General features: G+C 41.0%; 1 protein-coding gene across 18 annotated transcripts in view; it reads right to left on the bottom strand.

Moving 5' to 3' along the window:
• Nucleotides 1-14959, bottom strand: part of BBX (BBX high mobility group box domain containing) — a 140626-nt gene that overhangs the window by 91280 nt on the left and 34387 nt on the right. The gene's annotated exons all lie outside the window — the stretch shown is intronic.

The raw sequence follows: 14959 nt of genomic DNA, 5'->3' as shown, positions 1-14959 counted from the left end.
TTAAAGAAGTACACAGCAGTAAATGATAGCTATTCCTGGATACTTTTCCTCTGCTGCTTTATTTTTAATTAGTTGGGATAGGCTCTCTCTTGAATGAGAGGGTTCAGCTGCATGCTCCAGCACTCAGAGTTTAGGATGAAGTTTGAACAGCACTTTAAAAAACATGGTCTTCATTGCATCCTGATCCACATGTAACAAAATTATCAAGGCAGCTGCAACAGCCCTCATCTGCTGGGGAAGGAGGATGGGTGCGCATTGAAGGATGACAAGGAAACTCTTGGATTGCTGCTTAAGCACCGGGTACAAAGCAAACTTCCTGGCCTGAGTCTGGCAGAAGCACAAAGATGTTCACAGAAAACCTTCCTGGTGTTGACTAGGAAGGGCTCAGATTTCACTTCTATAATTTCAGCAGCAGGGGGTGTGTGTGGGAGGATGGGGGGAGAGGGGAGGGCAGGAACGGAGTTTTCAAACCTCCTCTTATTTATTATTCATTATCTAAATATGTACATTAAATTACTATGTTATTTATGTTCTATATATCTATTCACACAGAACCAGAACAAAAGAAGTGACTCTACAGAAGATAAAAATTAAAGTCGCTACATTTGTGACACTTCTACAGAATGTTTTCTTTCTACCCGAATTGTTCAGACTTTTTACATGCACCAGCAACCTGTGTCTTATAAAAACCAGTACAGTGATGTCTCATTAATTCTGCCAATGGTACTAAGTAGGGATATTTCAATATCACCACAGTCAAACACTTGTACAACTTTATTATTCTGAACGATACTCATTTCAAATTCTCATCTGGATTTCTTTAAGTACATGTATTTGAATGGGGCTGTCCCACATGAAAACTGTGCTGCTGGATTGCTATTCAGCATACAATATGGATAAAGTAGAAATGCATGAAATTGCATTAGGAATAAATGTGCCTTCTCTAAATACACACTCCTAAAAGTAGCTAAAGAAAACTATCATTTTCTGACTCGACAGATAAAGGGAGCACTGACAGGAGGTTAACAACAGTTTTATCAGCTCCATTACTATAGCAGAACTGACAGAAATGTAAGCGAACAGACGGTAACTCCAGCTCTGTGTCACCAAACCTACCCACCAGAGTCTGTCTACAAGTCCAGTTTCCATGCGTGTGACCCATTTCCCTTTTTCCCACCCCAGCATAAAAGGACAGCAGAGACAGAATCAGGCCCAAGATTCACTTTTAACCCCAAGAATCCCCAGTTAACTTTGACATCCCAAGCTGAGTTTACCAGAGGACAAACAAAGAAAATTCCTATCATTCCTTGAGCTTCTGCACTCATCCTATTTGTCAGAGAAATCCTACAAGTAACCTACAGCCCAACGAGCCTTTTTAGTATGATAAAGTTGAATTTAATGCAAGTCCTCAGCTGTCCATTTCATCTCTTTCTGGCATTCTTCCCAAGTAAGTCTGCAAGTCAGAAACTCTCAAGACTAATTTCTAGTTTTGCAGAAATGCTTTGCCGGAATGACAGGTGTGCAGAACTGCTGCAAAATTCCTATGTCTGTAATAACCACTGAGACATTTAATAAGCCAAAATAAACACAAATGCAAACAACTAGTGCTTGGGAGGACAATTCATCTTTGGAGGCTCATTTGTGCCATGTTCAGCTCAGCAGGATCCTTATCCCTATTCAGTTCTCTTTTAACACCTAAAATAAATTGGAAAAGCATGAATATGTCCTCACAACAGAAAGAAAGAAAATTAATGATAAAATCTTCACCATTGTTTTGCTCTGAAGTTAACTGACAGAATTCAGTATTAAAAAAATAGGTCTCTTATGAAAGACTGAAGAGCAGTACAGTGAGCACAAATACGTGAACAGTATTTTTTACTTAATTCTACAGAATACTACTAAATACTGAATGACAACACATGGCAAAAAAAGAAAGTATCCAAAAAAAAAAAAAAAGAGTAGAATTACACTCATTGAACAAAATGTAATGCAGCAAAATACTCTTTGATGCTGAAATACATCTTTCCTATATTGAAGCTGTCAGTTTCAAAAATTAGCTAGACTGACTGACTGCTTCTAATTTTATCCCTATGATCAACCAAATTATAGAAGATAGTCTAAATAATAGGCCCAGATAGTAAATACATTCACACACACCTGCAATTTAGCTTTAAGAAAATATTTTGCTCAGATATGCTGTTCCAGTATCAATCAAGAGCTTTCTAGTCTCCTATTTCCATGTGTATAAAAATAAATACAATCATAGAAACCTTGCCTTAAAAGTTACCCTCCAGTTTTATTGGACAGCCATCTCACACTAGCCATAAAGTAGGAAAAACAAAAAACAAAACCAAAAAAAAACCATGAAAAACTTGAATGCTAGGCACTCTGAGAATCTAGAAAAGCAAAGAAACACATACCAAACAGAAATTGGAGGAATAATATTCTTCTAAAGTGATTTAGACAGGACTTGTTTTCCCCGTGTTATACATTTACCCATATTGTTTTGTCTGTTTAAAAGACATCATGCCTACCCAACATCAAGCTGTCTTCCAAAGTCAGTAGCTGCACAGATAGCAGAAAGGGAAACCTATGCGTAGAAGTTATAATCAAGGTAAATGACAGGAAAAGAAAATTATCCTTTTCCAAACATGTAACAGCATAGCAACTCTGTCAGAGCCCATGGTCTTCACTGAAGAATAACACCTGAATTTGATTTCTCATCCAAACTAATTTCAAGGAAAGTAGAGAATCTCAGCAATACTGCCTTTTTCGCAATCTCTCTCTAGTCCAATTTAGTCTCAAAATAGGAGGCACTGCATTTTAATTAAGGAAATGAAGATATTCCAAGTATGACCACAATCCACAAAGACCTATGTTAAAAGAGAACAGATTTATAACAAAGCCTTTTTTCCCAAGGTTAAAAAAAAATCCTAGGTGTTTCTCCTGTTTTATCTCAACAGTATAGAATGAAAACTACTTCATAGCACCAATGAAAATTACTTCATAGCCCCAAGTTTCATGCAAAGACTACATACACTTGCTACAAATGCACTGATTCCCTGTGCTCTGTGATCTCTAATTGTTTTCATCCAAGCACAACTTCAGCTACATTTTCAACCATTTCCTTTCTCTACAGGTCAATGCAGACAATGTAACAATAGCTCAGTTCTCAAGGCAGCCCCCATGTAAATTCGAGTACAACAAAAAGCAGGTGTGCTGGGATTGAATCATAATCTCAGTGTAAATCAAGAACAGCTTTGCTTGCAAGAAGCCAGGTACTCCAAATGCCTGCTATCATAGAAAACATCAATATGAGTACTTTCATCCCTGCTCCTAAAAGGCATTTACAGATACTGCAGAGCTGTTTCTTTACCTACACTATTAACCAAATCGAAGGCTGACAGAACTGAAGCAACTTAAGCAGGCTCAAGACAATGTTTTTATTCTCCAGTACACACCACACACACATCAACTGAACTACTGTCACTCATCAGTCCTGCATCTCTTCTTTACCGTGTCTTCAAACACTGTGAGCATCCCCAGAAAACTACTCAGTGTAAACACAATCGACCTGGAATACTGACACAGTGTCTGGATGACATTAACTATTGTATTGTGCAAGAAATACTACTTTTTGAACTATGAAGCAGTGTCTTGACTGCAGTGTTGCCTGTTCTGTGAAGATTACAACACTGTGACACAAAGTTAAGCTATTCTGGATGGATTCCATGGCCTAAACCAAGCCTTGATATCCACCTGCTACTCAGGATGGGTTCTGTAGCCCGAACAAGGTCTTGACTGACACCTGAGCAGCTCCCTAGGCCCAGCAGACATACCAGGGGACCCCAACAGACACCTATCCTTTCAGAGCAATAGCTGAAGCCAGACAAACCATCCAACCAGCCAGTCCATAGCCTGAGAGCAGGAAAATGAACTCTACACTCCATTGCTAAGTTTCTAGCTCACCTCCCAGTTCTGTGCTCACCAGCTCGTAAGCATTTACATTTGCATTCAGTTTCAAGAATACAAGTAATCTCTGAGGTCAACAAACAGGATGTTTGGTGGAAAAGTTGTGCCTAAATGTAAATGTTCTCAAGATGAAGCTTTAAGAACCATGGCTGTTGAGCCCCCGCTGCTCTGCTCCTGCTGATCTTGTGAGACACTGGCAAGATGAATTAATGTGCAGAAACACTAGCCATAAGAGCTGAGATTCATTTGCAGAATCTGACTTTCAGCAGAAGGTACAATATATGTAATAAAAAGGATAAATACAAGGGGATGAAGAACAGATTCATTTAGTACTGCAAAGAAAATACTGGGAAGCCAGTTCCTCCTTCTGCCACAGTCTCTCATTTGAAGGCAGAAAGGCAGGAAAAGCTGGCTATAAAAATTCTGATTTCACAGAGGCTACCAAGAAGGAGAGTCATAGGGAAGCACAACACACTCAACACAGAGCCAAAACAGAGTGTGCTAGAGACAAGCTCCTGAAGATTTCCAAAGTGCATCACAAGAAACTGCCTTTGCTCCATGCATTGCTCCTCAGCCAAGAAGCAGCAATAATTTATTGCACATCTGGACATCCCCTTAATGTCATGTGGGATTTGACTAACCTTTCTTCAGAGATGCTTGTATCAAACCTTCACTTAAGTAAATAGTCCTGTGTGCTTATGCCGGGCTTTGCTATAAGATTATTATATTCTGAAGAACGCTATTTCTCCTAGGACAGCACAGTAGTATTTGAATCCTTTTCCCAGCAGCACATTTTGAAGGTACAGCGTGTTCCCAGGACACCACATGTCAATGCACTTGTATCGTCTCATAATTAGCTGTAATTACTATATGATGGTTTCCAGACTTAAGCGTAGTTAACCATTAACCTGTGTTTGCAGACTGTATTTGCTGAACAGCATGGCATACTCCTTCATTCCCCAAAGCTATGTCATCGTTCAGCTACAGACCTTATCAGAGTGGTGAACTGAAACAGTTTTTGCAGAGGTGGAGGAGGAGGGTGGGGGAGAAGGTCACAGACATCTAGCTATTACTTAAACATTTTTACCAAAAATGTCAGTTTTAAGGCTGTCAAGGAAGAAAACAAACAAGGAGACTGCCAGTTTTTGTGCTTTCTAATCAAAACTCGCAAACCTGCAGTCGCAGTTCTTATGCATATACAAGAGAAAGGGGAATCAAGACAGTTGTTCAAGCTTTCAGTTGCATTTCCTCACTATGCCTGATCTGCCACGTCTGTGAGGAAAAACAAAACAAAAGGCACTCTGAGTCTCCAGCATAGTATAACTGTAAATGTAGTTGTTTCTCCAATAACAGTGACCACATTATTAACTCTTTCCCTGGCAGATCTGTAAGGCCTTAAGAATAAGATTCAGCAGTTGTGAAAAAGCACAGCAACATAAAGAATACTGTATCCCGTACTTATTAACCATTCTAGCAATAAGCCTAACCAACACAATGCCAAGGGCAACTGCAGAATTCTAGTACACCAAAAAGTTACTTATCTTGAGTTCACTTTTTTTTTTAAATGAGTAATACTTATTAGGTTTGCACACCCACATCTATGGGACTTGCCCTACGTTATGTTTGAAACTGAGGCATTACAGATTTCTGCCAACTTCAAACAAAGCATTTGATATACAAATCTACTGTGAGATGAATTCAGATACCCTGCCAATGACACATGTGATGTCCATTATATTCAAATAAGCATCAAGTACTATATTTGAAGTTTGCTTTGCTTTTCAGGGAAAGAAACAAAAAGGATTTCAGAATTCAGAACACATAGCACCCAATTGCTATCAGTACTCCACTTCCACACAGGATTTACAACAGACCATCTCAGGCTGCAAGAGCCCTGCTGCACACTGTCCATCTCCCTGGAAACTACACCTACAACTTTCACCTGCTGCCACCACAACTGAGCTCGAGAAAGACTGCTGGCCGCCAACTTGGCAGTGCGAGGAGTTCCTCAGAGGTCTCCAGAACTGCCGTATGTGGAGCTGCTGCTGAAGTCCCAGCTGGGGAAACAAGCTTTGTCAGAAACTTCTGCTCCTCACTGCACAAGCGTGAGTCATCTCATCCAGCAAGATGCACTGGCACAGCCCATAAACAGATTGTTTAGTAGCAAATGACCTGGAAATGCTATGTTGGGATGGAGCCAGACTGAGATTATGAATGACTTCAAAGGATTTCTCAATAAACCACTGAAATTAGCATCACTGCCATCTGAAAACAAGGTACCAGTACTAACAGCAGCCATTTAAATATTCCAGCACTTTTTCAGCAAGTTTCCTAGCAAGGTTTTGGGTTTTTTTTAGTAGGAAGTTTTTCATTGAGGATGGTGACACACTGGAACAAGTTTCCCAAGGAGGCTGTGGATGCCCCATCCCTGGAGGCATTCAAGGCCAGGCTGGATGAGGCTCTGGGCAGCCTGCTCTGCTGGTTGGCGACCCTGCACATAGCAGGGGGGTTGAAACCAGATGATCATTGTGGTCCTTTTCAACCCAGGCCATTCTATGATTCTATGGTTCCCATTCTGAAGGCCAGGAAGGGTGAAGAAGATGGAAGGAGTGCACTTGGGGTGGACTTCTGATGCAGCCTCGGTGGTCTAAGCAGATCCTACACAATGCACTATGACAGGCTTTTACGCCAAATCCAATTCTCAGCAGTACAAAAAAAAAAAAAGCATTCATCTTAAAGCAGCTTTGGGAGAATGAGGAAATCTAATCTTAGAGGGAACCCTCATGCCCGTGTACAATAGAAATCCCACCCACACCAAAACAATTTTCTGGATGCACATCAAAGAGCATACGCATTTCAGAACAAGTGCTAAAATTACTCAACTTAGACCTGTGTCAACACTGACACTGGGGAATGAAACCTGGCTTCCAAATCTGACACTGGGAAAGGCTCCAATTGTCAGAAACTTCATAAAAGCACTAATGCAATGATACCTGCAGTTAAGATTGTTGCCATGCACGATACAGAACTTTACAAAATACAAGGTGAAGGCATGAACATACCAGTATTTGTCGATGTTTCAATTAAAAGTCTTGAAAGCTTTTGCTTCAAGATGCACTTAGCTGACAGTTTTCTAGTATAGTACTTAAATGAAAAAGGCAAACTTCTGCTAGGCCATTTGCAAATAATGCCTCCAAGTGGATTTCAAGCTTATAATTAAATCTCATTTCATAATAAATGAGAGGAATGCTATTGGAAGCATGTAGGAAATAGTCAAAATTTTACTCAATCCCAAACCCAGTAACTTGTACAAGTCAAATTACTGTACAAAAGAGTCTTAAAATTCTCCCCTTTATTCAAAATGAAAAGTTCGGGAAGTTAAGAGAAGTTATTCTCCTTGGTCTTGTTTCTAGTAAACGCAATGCAGTTGACTGAACTGAGACAGATAATGATATTCTCAGCGCTTGCTTCCCCTGGTCTTTGCATAACAAGGCCTTACATCACATTACTTGCAGTACCTGCTTCTAAAGTACGCCAGTTGAACATCTACCACACTCAGGGTTTAACAAATGAAATAGCACAAAATGCCTGGCTATTCTGTCAGCGTGTACCCATTGACAAAAGAGGAAGGAGGGAGGAGAGGTAAGCACACAGTAGGCTGCCAGCTCAAGGACTGCAAGAGGAAGGCAGCTTTCCCTCCCTGCTCTGTGCTGCAGATTGACTCAGCTCCGCTGCTTGGCGGTGGACATTCAGCACAATGCACCACTGTCACCGCTGCTCTGGGCCCTGGCAGCCCAGCTCACTCCTGAAAGGTCAGATGCCCTGGAAGCTGATAACCTGTGCACATCCCTGCACATCATCTGGGACCAGGGGGAATTCAAAGGAGGAGATATGGCAGATACGAATGGCACACACACACACGCGTGAATGTCTCTCCCTTTACAAAGCTCTAAACAAAATTAAGCTGCTCATGTCGTTTTACTGCCACATTAGCTCAAACATATTCAATTCCCAATTCATCTTATTCGCCTCACTTTCTTCCATATTATACACTGCCTTCTATTCCTAACCATAAAGATCACTGACAGCAGCAGGAAAAGTAGTGTTAATCCAACAGTAAAACACTCAGGAGTGAGAAGTTAACAGGAACTAAAGAATTACCTGGGTTTTTTTAACCTTTTTTTCTTCAATTTTACTAGTCTGATACTAACACAATGCAGCATAGTTATTTAATCATTTTATTTCTTTTGCTGCATGTAAGAGATTGAGGAACTGAATTCGCAGATCACAGAGACTGGAAGAGACTTCTGGAAATCATCAAGTCCAGCTCTCCTGCTAAAGAAGGTTCACTCATAACTAAAGAGATGAAGGAATTGATATTTTGGTGGTCAGTTTCCTCTCTAGCCATGCCCGAGAATTCTTGGCCCTTCAATTAAGCCGAGCAAGGAATCTCCTTAGGACTATGGCTTACAAGTATAAGAGAGGAAAATATGAAAATCTCAAAGCATATTAAACAGAATATTCAGAGTAACAACTGTGTAACAAATAAAATCAAAGAGCAGCAGCAAAAATGATGGTAGTGATCTGAACAAACACCAAAACCTGATTTCCTTATTTTGGTATTTCTCCTCAGTCTTATCATACTTGATTTACAGATAATTCCTTTAGTTTAAATTATGGGTCAGTATGCCTTTTGACAAGTATGAAATTGCTATTCTGCGATAGTGCAGCTCTTAAACTTACAAATCTCAAAGTGTGGGTTATGGGGGAGAAGACAGGGCAAGTAGGAAGGGAGGAATGTCTATGCACATATGCCTAGGTATATGTACTTTTAAGTGTGAGAAACAGAGAGGATGTTAGACTATATATAAAGAACTGCATGTATGCATGTACAAATCTTAGATGCGTATCTAGAAAGCTATCAAAAAGCTGTTACGTAGCATTTATGCCCAAAGAACAAGCCCCCAACACAATGCTGTGTAAACAAATCTTAAAAGGGACACTGGTTTGTACAAAGAAAAATCTGTTCCTGGTTTGCAAAGACAATTCAGACTTACATCTCTGGAGCTAATTTGGATAGGGCTTGCAGCTTATCACCAAGTCTTAAATATCTAAGAGTAAAAAGGGAAAGCTTCAGTTGAAGAAAACCTACAAATATGATAGAAAGGGCTGATGTGCATGACCTATTTTGAAGGACAGTAAAACCAATTACACATTGAGAACATATAAAACCAGGACTAGTGCTATCCTTACAGTGAACACTGCAGTTCTCAGAACTTTAAAGAAAATATTAAGTCTTCACAGATCGAGATATGGTTCAGAGTCTCACCTCAACGGGATTCTTGGCTGGCAAAAACAATTTGGGAAAAATAAATAACAAGTTATAGACATTAGTGTTTTATCCCGCGCATACTTCGCAACAGGATCTGGTGATATTTAATAGCAAGTAATTCATTGTTACACCACAGAAACAAAAATGGCTATGAGAGAAGCACATGGAGCAACAGCAGTACCACCTCATCACCTAAGTAGTTTGAAAAATCATAGAAACATAGAATGGTTTGGGTTGGAAGGGACCCTTAAGACCATCTAGTTCCAACCAGTTGCTATAGGCAGGGACACCTCTCACTACATCAGATTGCTCAAAGCCCCAGCCAGACTGGCCTTGAATGCTTCCAGGGAGGAGACATTCACAGCTCACTGGGCAACTTGTTCCAGTGTCTCACCACCCTCACAGTAAAGAACTTCTTAATATCTAGTCTAAATCTACCCTCTTCCAGTTTAAAGCCATTTCCCCTCGCCCTGTCTAGGCTACGCTGGGAAGGGAGCAGGGGGGAAAGCAACTATGTCCTTACTACAGACATTGGCAAAACATATTTATGGAACTGAAGCCTGAGGGATGCTGTCTTTAGATGACAGGAAGATTATTTAATCCCAGGCACCGCAGGGCGAGTGGCCTCTCTGAGTACACAGGGAAATCTGAAGGAAGCTTATGGAAATTCTGCCTGGGCCTGAATTTCTACACAGTTTGACCATCCTTTCTTCTTTCTTTTTCTTCCCCTCCTTTCCAGCTCAGCTAGTTTCATCCATCCATCTGGAAGATGCAAATATGGTTATGCTGTAAGATGATGGTTTGCAATGAAGTCTGGAGCACTGCCAAAGTACTGAACAACAAACCTCACAAATCTGAGATCTCTGACGGTACCTAATTCAACTTCAACTTAAAAAAAAAAACCAACACACAAACAAGAAAAACCCAAAATCACGTTAACACTTCCTGCAGCTGAGAGGTGCAGAGCCCCTCTATCCCAGCACATCTCCCTCAGCCCAGGCTGAGCGAGCCCCTCTTGCAGCCCCAGCAGCGGGCTGAAGGAGGCATCTAGTGGCCGGGAGCAATTCCTGCAGCCTCCCCAAGCCCTGAGCTCGGGCCTTCACTTCTGAGCCCCTAAAGCCACTGCAGTCTGCTGGTGGGGCTTCACCACGAGACACAAGTGTATGGCAGCAACACGTCCCCAGCACTCATTTTCCCCGTGTTCTGTGCTAATATTCCTACTGCTCCATCGCTGTCAGTTACCTGCCTTGTGACCAGCCTCAAGGCCAAACTTAGGTTCTTTGCTTCATAAATACTCTTGGCAACTCACGTCATTTCCAACCAGTATGTAGCTCACTGTCCTTCACCACACAAACAGTGCAGGTTAAAGGGATTTTCTAACTACAGCTACAGATGCGGGGCACCAATTTAAGTAGTGGTCTTGACCAATGAGTAAAGCAGGAGAACAGCATGCTAACTCACCTTCCCCAGCTCTGAAGGGATCCCTACTCTGCCTCAAATCTATTGCACTGGTTTGAGCAAAGCAATGAAGTGATTAAGGAAGGTATCCACCGTAGAAGAGCTAACTGAGAGTAGTGCATAAAGCTGACTAAAAACATAAATGCACAAAACAAGTATTTTAAGCATGATTTAAAATAAAACATTGATAAATAGTATTAAAAACCCATAAAAACCTGATTATTAACCTTCATGAAGCTTTGTAATGCCTTCTCAATTCTCACCTCTCCAGTCAGGTAAGTGCCAGAAATTTAAGGCATTACAGTTTTATTAGGAAAAACTCCAATATTCTTCCCTCAGATGAACAGCAGTGTTAATCACTACATATACATTAAAAAAAAAAGAAAAAAAAGAAAAAGTGGAAAAAAACCTAGCATATCCTTATTGCTTTTCAGATAAATATTTTAGCTTGAAACAAACCAGGACTCCTATTCATCTTTGTTATTCCACACTTATCTTTGCTATCTGCTCTGTGACAGAATCATGGGCACACAATCAAAGTCTTAAATTTCTTCTTGTTTTTGGAAATCACTTTGGTGTGACAATAACATTGCAGGCTCTGGAAGAAAGCACTGCCACTGTTCCTTAAGAGAGAACAGAGGAAGATTGAAGTTTGCTATTTACAATCTTTTAATGTAAATGCTTGCCCTCTTGCTCAGAGATTAATCTACTGCAGAGAACATTCTGCGTTAAATACCCTCCACACCATTTCCTAACGCTGCCACACAACCTTTGCATTTGCTGCATTACAGCTTTCTCTCTGCAGCCACAGCCCTGCCAAAGAAATCAGGAACTAGAGCTTCTTCATATCTCTCCTGGACAAGGCAGAGGGCCTCCTCAAGTTCACGCTCAGTCTCCCTGTGATATGCAGCCTCCATCTGCCCCAGCCACCTCAGTCAGAAAGGTGTCATCTAGTTTTCTTCATCAATCCTATCAATCACTTGGTAGTTCAAGTGAAAAGACCTATAAAAGTTCAAATTATCAGTATGGAACTGCGAAGGAGCTCTATGTCAAAGTGCAGCTGACAGGAGGTAACAGCAGTACCACAATTATACCAACAGGAAAACAAAAAAAAATAGGCCTTGTGGTTCTAGTCAGGGTTGAAGGAAGCTTCCTTCAGAGCAAGTAGTAGCAAGGCAATGTTTAAAGCCAGTGTTTAGCTTAGCCTCCTTCTGAGCCGCACAGCCAGTATCTCTGTCTCACCTGCTCACTGGTCCAACAGATCGTGCATTGGCCAGATCACTGCATGCAGGGGTCTTGGAGAAAAAAGGTACATTTTTGGCTGAAAGGTGGGAAATCACCAAGAGCTGCCTCTTGCCACTCGTCGCTCTGGGGCTGAGTCACGGTGATGCCTGGAAGCTAGAAAACAATTCCGCAGCAGAATTCTGCAATTTCACTGCAGGACTACTGAAGTGTACTGTATCAGGTCAAGTCATGCTTCCCTACCTCACACCAGTAAAACCATGCATAAGATCAGTGAGGAGCAGTGAAAGTATTTCAAGCCCACTTTCTCCTACTTCAGCAAAACAAATGCACACACAATTTTATACGTATCCATGTTTTTGTGTATGCATACAGACTTATTTTCTTTTCTGAAAGAAAAAAACAAACACCAACACAGCAGGTTGGCTTGCAAAGTAGCCACATGGAAATGCAACACTAGAATAAAAAGACAAATTGCAGAAGTAATACAAAAGCCACTTTCCAAGTACATATCTTCCTTCACACATGGAAACTGAAGTGCAAAGATCTTTCTGACACTTCTACTTCTTAATCCAAAGATTAAAATATGGCTGTATTTGGATAGAACTGCAAACACCCGGATTGACAAGACTTCTCTTTAATGAAAGGTTTCTTACATTGATTGTTCCAAAGCAAGGTTGCAATCCTTCTTAGCACAGATTACCTTGTAGCTCTGGTGAGCTGAATAACTGTCACCCTACTCAGGGATGTTGCACATACTGAACATACTATATTCCTCTTATAGAGATGACATAAATTTCCAATATTCTTTCCAAGTATGATTCAAGAAGGCTGGCAATCTTAAGACAAACACATTACTGACTGAAGCCTAAGCATCTCAAGATGAGCTCTCTTTGTGCATTTGTTACTCAGCAGAAATCACTTGAATGATATCAGTTATCAGATGTCGTTCTCAAAGGGCAGTGACCTGGTGCCATTCTTCAGCTTGTTGGCCTGCTGAAATACCTCTCAAAGATTATCATAGCAGAGGATTTATCTGATTTTACATGAATTTGTCAATCCATGCTGCAGGAAGTTTAATCAGAACCAATGCTGCAAATTACTAGTAATATTTTAAAAATATTTACTGTCTCTGAAAACTCAGCTCTTTCTCCTCTGCCTAACTACTGTTTCACCAATGCAGCAATCTGCATGTCTCATCTCAGCAGGCATCCACCTGGCAAGAGATGCCATTCCTGCAGCAAATTTTTCCAGGTAGAGACTGAGAATTACCATAACTTAGTGGAAACTGTTGAAGACTCAAAAGGACATTCAGTAGAAGCCCATCATCTCTCTAAAAGTCTCTACCCCAGCCTTACCCACTTGAAATATAAACTAAGGACAACAAAAGAGTAGTGAAAACCTCAGACATAGTGCTAAAAAAAAAAAAACAAAAAACAAAAAACAAAAAACTGATTTTCAAGGCCCAGAGCCTGGCTGCCTTCTTGCAACCTTGAAGTAGCAGAAAACAGTTAAACCCAAGGAACTGAGTATTAGCCCTGAATAACCAGAATCTACTTCTTGAGCGAGTTCCACCAGCAGAGGAAGTAGTACTGGTGACTGAGATAGCTGTCAATTCACACAGGCCGTGATGGAACTTGTCCACATTTGCACCTGAGCAACTCCCGGGCATTTACACACCTTCTTTATACTGCCCAGTTACCCCACTTATCAACAAGCTGCAAGGGGCATCAACAGTTACAAGAAGAAAGTAGTTTAGCAGAGCGTGGAATATTTAGCTACATTGCCATCACTTTAAAAACATGCATTCTTGTTGCCAGCTGGGAACAGGAAAACTCAATTAAATTATTTTCACTTCTCTTACAAACAGTTTCACTTTTGAATTGCTAGTTTGGGAAACAAATGTTTCACTTGAACATCGGCATAAAGATACCACTTCAATTTGAAAACATTTTAACCTGCTTATGTGATAAAAAACACTTCATATTGGAATAACTATGTAACAGATGAAAGGGGAGGGATCCATTTTGAGTATCTCTGCTCTGCAGTTGATGGAGCTCACTCTAGTAAGAAATGCACACGACGGTTCTAGCAGAATTGTTTGGGGTGACTACTGGAAGGAAAACATAAACAAACAGTCATTTTCTTCATAATCACGTTTCACATCCTAAAACCCTCTCTCAGATTGTACCAGGGTTTCCCCTCAGCTTAGCCGGCCATCAGGAAGATGGACTGCATCCCACAGCAGCACAGCGTACCGGACTGGAGGCCAATCCCGCCCATACAGCAGGCTGCCAGCACCTTTTGGCTGTGCTGATACCAGCACTACAGTGTCAGCAATGCCCCTTGTTACTGCCCTACAGGGCATCATCCCCCACCTCCCCACCAGCAAAAAACAAGGCATTTGCAGCATCCCAATAAAAGTGCACGTGCATCACATGCTGAAGTGCTAGGTACTCTAGATTTTGGTGCAAGTGAAAGAATAGAGATGATTGTTTCAACTCTCAATTCTACTGGGAGCAACTTCCAACCAAAACAAACATCAATCCTTTAATCCCCCGTCCAAATCCACGAGCGCAGATTCCTCTGCTTGCATGGAGTCTCACAGAGGGTAAGAAGGCTCTGAACAAACCCACGAGTCCACACTAGTGAATCTCAAAGTAGGATCTTGAGATGTAACATTTGACTATCCCAGCCAAAACACAGCTCCAGGGAATCCCCATAGAAATATTTGTTGCAGCTTTTTGCCTTTAAAACCTGTAACAAAAGCTTAAAAATCATTAACAAAAAATTCCCCATCTCCACAAATCACATGCAGGCAACAACCACTTTGCTATTTAAAAACAAACACAACATTAAAGAACCAGCCATAGATAGATATTCTTCTCACTGGCCAACAGTGGAAAAAACACCTTCTCGTTTGGATATACCCTGCCACTAGTTAGGGTATATCAG

Source organism: Tympanuchus pallidicinctus, unplaced genomic scaffold (genome assembly GCF_026119805.1).
Source record: "Tympanuchus pallidicinctus isolate F22 unplaced genomic scaffold, pur_lepc_1.0 scaffold10, whole genome shotgun sequence".
Lineage (NCBI taxonomy): Eukaryota > Metazoa > Chordata > Aves > Galliformes > Phasianidae > Tympanuchus > Tympanuchus pallidicinctus.
Note: the sequence above shows the minus strand (reverse complement) of the source record. Positions and strands in the feature narration are given on the sequence as shown.